Source organism: Nicotiana sylvestris, chromosome 8 (assembly GCF_000393655.2).
Source record: "Nicotiana sylvestris chromosome 8, ASM39365v2, whole genome shotgun sequence".
NCBI lineage: Eukaryota > Viridiplantae > Streptophyta > Magnoliopsida > Solanales > Solanaceae > Nicotiana > Nicotiana sylvestris.
This window is the reverse complement of record NC_091064.1, coordinates 130,616,559-130,623,620: the sequence shown is the minus strand read 5'-3', so window position 1 is coordinate 130,623,620 and position 7,062 is coordinate 130,616,559. Positions and strand designations below refer to the sequence as shown.

The 7,062-nt window shown below is 35.8% G+C and overlaps 1 long non-coding RNA gene across 1 annotated transcript; it reads right to left on the bottom strand.

The window, feature by feature from the left end:
• Positions 1-224: 224 nt before the first annotated feature.
• LOC104212314 (uncharacterized) lies at positions 225-2,356 on the bottom strand. Its single transcript, XR_707326.2, has 2 exons — positions 1,047-2,356; positions 225-552 (listed from the first exon to the last, which is right to left on the bottom strand). It is a non-coding gene; the product is annotated as an uncharacterized lncRNA (long non-coding RNA).
• Between the last annotated feature and the right edge of the window lie 4,706 nt (positions 2,357-7,062).

Genomic DNA, 7,062 nt, shown 5'->3' with positions numbered 1-7,062 from the left:
GAACATAAGAGCTGGACCTACAATTGATTGGAAGAACAAGAACCAATTAGGATATGAAGCCTAATTACCTCTATGAACTCAATCAATTATAATCCTAAGCTATGAAACCCTCAAGAGATTGACAACTCTTAAAAATCTGGATAAAGTAATTAAGCAATTAAGTATTCACTACTAATTGCTCACCAACTAAGACTAATTTAGCATTAATGGAAGCAATAAAGAAATTAAAGGCATAAACATAAATGCATTAATTAAAAAATAAGGATAAAGAGTGAGACTTGCATGTCTTCAAATTTATCATTCATCAAGTCTACCTAAAATAAAAGCCTTATGGGCTAATTATACTAGAGTGGGTATTTGGGCTACAAATGACTCAAATACCCGTAAGCTAATTCTAAGGAGCTTAGTCAATTATTACAAGTATAGCCTTCTTGATCTTGACTCCTTTAAAGCACTCCAATGCTATGATGCTGACTTGGAAATTATTAGGCATGTTCATCCAGGATGTACCATCCTCCCCCACTTGAAAGAAATTCGTCCTCGAATTTGGACCTTGCAAAACCAAGAAAGGGGCAAACATAAGTACCAAGCCAATCACAATCAAAGCATTGTATGTCCAAGCTAAAAAGATCAAAGATCACATTCTTGTACTCAAAAGTGACACTCTTATGATATAGCTAAGTGTCATAATCAATAAAGAACACATCTCCAATACAAATGACACAAACTTAACTAATAAGAAAAATAATACTCATGAGAAGAATCAAGAGAGTGTAAAGTTTCATGTTTCCAACAAAACCACAATCTTGTCAAATCCTCAACAAAGTTCACACTTTTATGGTATAACCAAGTGTCACAAGAAGGAATAAAAATCATACTCTCCAACTCAAAGAAAGATACTTCACCATGATAAGAAGCAAAAATTTTAATCCCCAAATATTTACACACTTTCCAACAACTTCACATGACAACTTAAGAGATATACCAAGCTCATCATGAATCATCATATAAAGAATATCACAATACTGAAAGTTAAAAGTCTTTACCTCAATGGCCTTTGATAAACACAAGATAAGCATAAGCCAAACGTACATATCATTCTTGCTTTTGGGCAAAACAAAAAACTCTTGACAAAAAGTAAACCAAAGTGTCAGTTCAAGGCCTTTCTTATCCTTAGCAACTTTCTCTTGTTGAACCTTCATAAAACATTCAATAAAATTAGGTTCTTTTTGCTCAAAATGGTTACTCAAAACACCAAAAGAAATATTCTTACCTTTTCTCATAGGAGCATTGGCAATAGAGAATGTTCTTTCAAAAGTAGGAATAAGATAAGTAAAGCAATTAATACTTGTGCTAGCATCGAAAACTTTATTTTCCTTTTCACACTCAACAAAATCATCACATAAATATGCATGAGTCATCAGGATCAAATACAAGAGAAGTCAACTCATTGGAATACAAATGGAAGTTTTCTTCTTTTACATTTATGTCATTATAAGTAAATGGTTCACTCTCCAACAGTGCATCTTCACACTCACGTTTGCTCATTTCACCACAAAAATTGAATCTTTTTGCCAAAGGAATAAAAATAGAATCAAAAGAATCATCAACACATTCTTCTTCACTCATTACCCCATAAAGGTCAAAATTATCTTCCATCAAAGTTAAAGTAGAGCCAAAAGAACCATCACATGCATCATCCCATAAAGGTAGGGTATCATAAGATCCAACATCACACACATCACTAGCTAAGGATCCATTAAACAAAGAACTAGAATCATCCAATAATGCAAAAGAACTCCTAGGTAGCTAGTTGCAAGCCATAACTATTTTTCTCATTACAAGATAAAGAAGTATCAAACTCATCAATGTCATAGCTATTTTTCAAACTCAAAGTGTCACCACAATCAACTAAAGTATCATGAGTAGAAGGATAAGCTATTTTACCTTGAAGCTCTTCTAAAGTAAAATTCTCTTTACCTTGAACTTGTTCATTATATTTCAAAAGTTCTCTTGAAAAGGTAGCTTGATCTTCTTTCAAGTTCATCAAAGTAGATTGAACTTCACTTGAGGGCTCATCTCCAAAAATTCCTTCACAAGATACAAAATAACTAGAGAATGAAGAAAGGTTATTAGCATTAGAATAAGAAAAATCCTCACTCTCTTTTTGTTTTCCCTCTTTCTTTTCTCTCATTTTCTTTTCAAGCTCTTCACTCTTTTCTTGTGACAACTCGCTCACTTCACTCCACACTTTCTCTCCTTTTTCCACTCTAGTGTTGTCACTTTTCTCTCCCTTACTTCTCTCTATCTTTTGTCTCCCATCCGTACTTTTTCTCTTTGCATTTTTCAAGGATGTTCTCAAACTCATTTGGCCTTTTCCCCTTTGGTTCACTTCATTCCCCCTATATTTATCATGGAAAACTTGTTGGATGTTGTTCATTCAAGGTGTCCTCTTGATCATGTTAAAAAAGTGGGTTGTTCATCATTCGAGGTTCTTGAGGTGGTATGATTGGTGGAGGAGGAAGATTGTCCCTCCTTAATGGTACTTGAGGCATATTTTGGGGACGTAGATTCATTGGTGGTCTAGGTTGGGTCATTTGGGGTGGTGGTATTATGGGTATGTGCGCTTGAAGTCTAAATGGTGGTTTGTATTGGTAGTGGGTAGGTGTTCAGTAGTTTGGTGGAGGAAAATAAGGTCCCTTTGGTGAGTGTGGTCGCTTTGGTAGTTTTTGTGGTATTTGGAAATGTTCGTTATGTTGCGGTTTTCCTCTTTGAAAGATTTGTCGCACTTGTGAAGGAGAGGGTGTAGTAGAGGAATGAGTAAGCGTGATACTACGCTCCCTTCCTTGTCGCCTCAAGTGAGATTCCTCCATCATGGAATTCAACCTTGCACTCGTTTTGTGTTGCCATATGGTAAAATTGGTAACCTTCTCACTTATGTCATAAATCATAGAGATAACTTAATGCATTGGAGTCTCACTCCTTGGATCACAATTCAGACTAGAAGTTTGTCCATACTCCATGATACCTACAAAACGAGCAAACAAGTTAGTAGTAAAAGTCCTCACCAACTCACTTGATGTCGCTCAACCCTCGTGTATCACATCTTGCACTAATTGGCTTTTGCGTACTAAAGTCCTATTAGCTCTTGCCTTTTTCCGCTCAAGTATTGAATATCAAAATTGCTAGCAAAGTTAAGTCCCAAGGTTTCACAACAAGTTCCAACCGTCTTTGGGGTGGAGTGGAAGTTGTGTATTCACAAGGACGGACAATTAAAAGCAAACGGACTTGAACCAAGCAATTCACAACGAAAATAAAGAGAAAAGCACGAAAGAAATGGCACGAAAAAAACAAAGGACACAAAGAAACTAGAATTAAACTTAATATGAACTAATATCAAGTTAATCTAGTTGAGAGTTATGTTCACTACAAATTAGAAGAAGAAAAGAAAAGAAACTACATAACCAGGCAATTTTCAAAATATGGTCATATTCGCAAAAATTGGACAGATTTGTAAAACTGGCCAGATTTGCAAAGAATGGTTTAATCTGTAATTCTGGACAGATTCACAAAAGCTGATAAAGTTGCAGACTGTTGGTGATCGTCTTAGCAACCAGTTGTGTAGAAATCTTGGCGCAGGATGCAGCTCAAAACAGGTGCTAAAACTAGAGTAGAACGGTGACCAACTAGTGCAACACTTGTGAAGAAATGGTGCAGCAGCTGGAAAACTTCTAGCTGATCTTCCTGAAGATTCCACACAACTAAGGCAGTACACAGTTGCAGCCTACTGGACAGTTCTTCACACTGATTTTCTGCTCAAAATAGCTCCAAGTGAGTTCAAAACAGTGGAGAATAGTGCAGAAATTTGCTGTGCAGAACTTTAGCCAAAACAGTTTCAAAGAGTTGCAGCAACAAGCTCCAAAAGGCAGCTACCACTATGCAGATTTGTTGTGAAGTTACAGAGTTCTTCTGCAGCATAAACCTAGGTTCAAACTGGGAGAAACTAGCCGTGGCAGATCTCAAACAGTGCAGAAAATGGACTGATCAATAGTTAACACAAAGAACACAAACTGAATCTTAATAGCAGTCTGAACTCCCAAAGAACTCAGCTCTAATCCTGGGCTTCAATTAAAATGTCAATCTGAAGTATTGACTTGTCTATGGTAACTGAAGTTGCTTGAATTTGCAGCAAATGAAATGAGGTACTCAGTTACAAGACAATCAGCTCAAACAATGCACAAAAGTGCAGAAATTGCAGCTTCAAAGCAGTGCAAAAAATGATGTCAAAACTTGATCAAAACACAGCTGAGTTTGGCTAAAATCAGAACAGTCAACCAAGCAATTTGTTTTCAATATGTTGTGTACACAGAGAACAGGGAAAGGAGCTGCAGCTTAACTGGTTCAAAAATAGATGAGTGCTTCAATTTTTTTTCAGCTTCAAAACTCAGAAACCAACTATGTTTAAGCTCAGAAATTCTCAGGATTTCGAACCAGTGGAACCTTTAAATCTGCGCAGAAACAACTGCTCAAACTTGGCAGAATTTACTGTCGAACACTACTGCAAACTGCTGCTCTTTGCTGCAGATTCATGGCTCGATTACCTTGGCTCAAACCACCTTAATCACTTCTCAAAAGATTGCAGAATCAGAGGGAATTTGTATGCTCAAAACTCATAAACATGAAGCTTAGAGAGTCAGAAACTCAGTCGTAATTACCAACAACAAGAACTACAAGCACGGCAAAATCATACCCTCGAATTGAGCATACGAATTCAAGCTAAGCTCAGAGAATCAAAATTCAACTCCAAAACCCCTTTTCAGATTAATCTCAACTCCCCTCTCAGAAGTTCAGAAACCAAAAACTCATTCAAAATTCGATTAAGGAACTCGAGTCGAACTTATGAATTCAACTCAGAAAGATCGAGTCAATGCTCAGTTGAAACTCAAATTCTCTTCACAATTTTAGAAATCAGTCTAAGTTTAAAACTCAGAAATCAACCTAAGATTCATTTCAGAAATTCAAACCTTCAGGGGTTAAAGAATTTGAACCTGGAGTTTTCTTCTGAATTCAATCGACAGCGATTGCCTTCGTGGAGCCCAATCAGCTGCACATGAATCTTAGAAAAAAATTGAAGAACACAGTTGTTGTTCTTCGTCTTCTTGAGAGAATCGACTCCAAATCAACCTAAAAATCAATTCGAATCAGCTCTACAAGTGTTCTTCTTCGATTTACCAGCTACTCGAATCTACTCAAATCAGTCCAGGAAGTTCTTCAATCGAAACAAGTATTCTTCGACTGATTCAAGTTCGGCTCAAAATGTTCTGGTAAACCTCACTCAAATCATCTTCAACTGGACCCAAACTTTAGCCACAAACTCTCAACAACTCGAACAAAACTCTAAAATCAATTTATTCAAACACTGATGGAATCGAAAAGCCCTAAGTCGTCTTCTTCTTCGCACAAGCAGTTCAAAATTTCTAACCAAAACTCGTAAACCATCTTCCAATCTTCAGATTTAGCTTCAAAATGAAGTTTCCAGCTAGTATCATAAACACCCAATCGAATTCAAACCCTAATTTTTCAGATTAGGCAGTTTCGAACTCCACCTTCGACGAGTAGTCTCCCAATCGATTTACACCCAATTTCGGCTAGGGTTCCAATGATTTCAAGCACAAAATCAGTAATTAAACTCAGATAATGAAGGAATCGGAATTTTCAGAATCAAAATCCTTAGAGAGAAGAAGGAATTTAAGTTTCAGCACAATACACACAAAAAATAGTGATAACAATATCGGATGAACAGTGAACTAGCTATTTTGGGAAATTTTCGATTTTATTTTTATTTTTATTTTCTGATTTTCAGATTTGATGATAATCAAAACAAAGACCCAAGGATTGATAGAACAATCCAAAACCTTCACTCTCATACCAACATGATACGGAAGCATATTGAAAATACGGATATAGCAAAACACGCGAAATCAAAGCATATGAACAATCACCTATGATTGATTGGAAGAACAAGAACCAATTAGGATATGAAACCCAATTGCCTTTATGAACCCAATCAATTGTAATCTTAAGCTATAAATATAAGAGCTAGACCTACAATTGATTGGAAGAACAAGAACCAATTAGCATATGAAGCCTAATTACCTCTATGAACTCAATCAATTGTAACCCTAAACTATGAAAACCTCAAGAGATTGACCACTCTTGAAAACCCAGATAAAGTAATTAAGCAATTAAGCATTCACTACTAATTGTTCACCAACTAAGACTAATTACCACTAATGGAAGCAATAAAGAAATTAAAGGCATAAACACAAATGCATTAATTAAAAGAAAGATAAAGAGTGAGACTTGCATGTCTTCAAGTTTATCATTCATTAGGTCTACCTAAATAAAAGCCTTAAGGGCTATTTATACTACAGTGGGTATTTGGCTACAAATGACTCAAATACCCCTAAGCTAATTCTAAGAAGCTTAGTCAATTATTACAAGTATAGCCTCTCCATTAAAGCATTCAAATGCTATGATGTTGACTTGGAAATTGTTAGGATGCTCATCCGGCATGTATCAGACACTTACAAAATGAGACTAAGTGTCACAAATCCCTCTCAAACCTTCCTATAACCAAATCGATTATCCCCACAAGTTTTAAAACAACAAACACATATACAAGAAGTATCAAATTGAAAAGTAGGGCTCAAATACACAAAATGACCGATCGGATTATTACAGTATTTCCCCAAATCATGAGGGTAAGTGTTCCACATCTATTTTGATGTATATTATGAATCCCCATAAATTTTTATACCTAAAATATGAAATTTCAAAGTGAATTTTGGGATTTTTGTTACTACACTTTTAAGATAGTGTATTTTTGAGTTTTGAGTACCGATTTGGTCTCTATTTTGAAATCTAATCATATATTTGAACTCTGAAGGTTATGAGTCATTGAGATTTTATATTGGTTCCGAATTTCAGGCACGCGAGCCCAGGTTGATTTTTATTGACTTATTGAGAATTCTTTAAAGATCAAAGCTTTATGGATTGTGA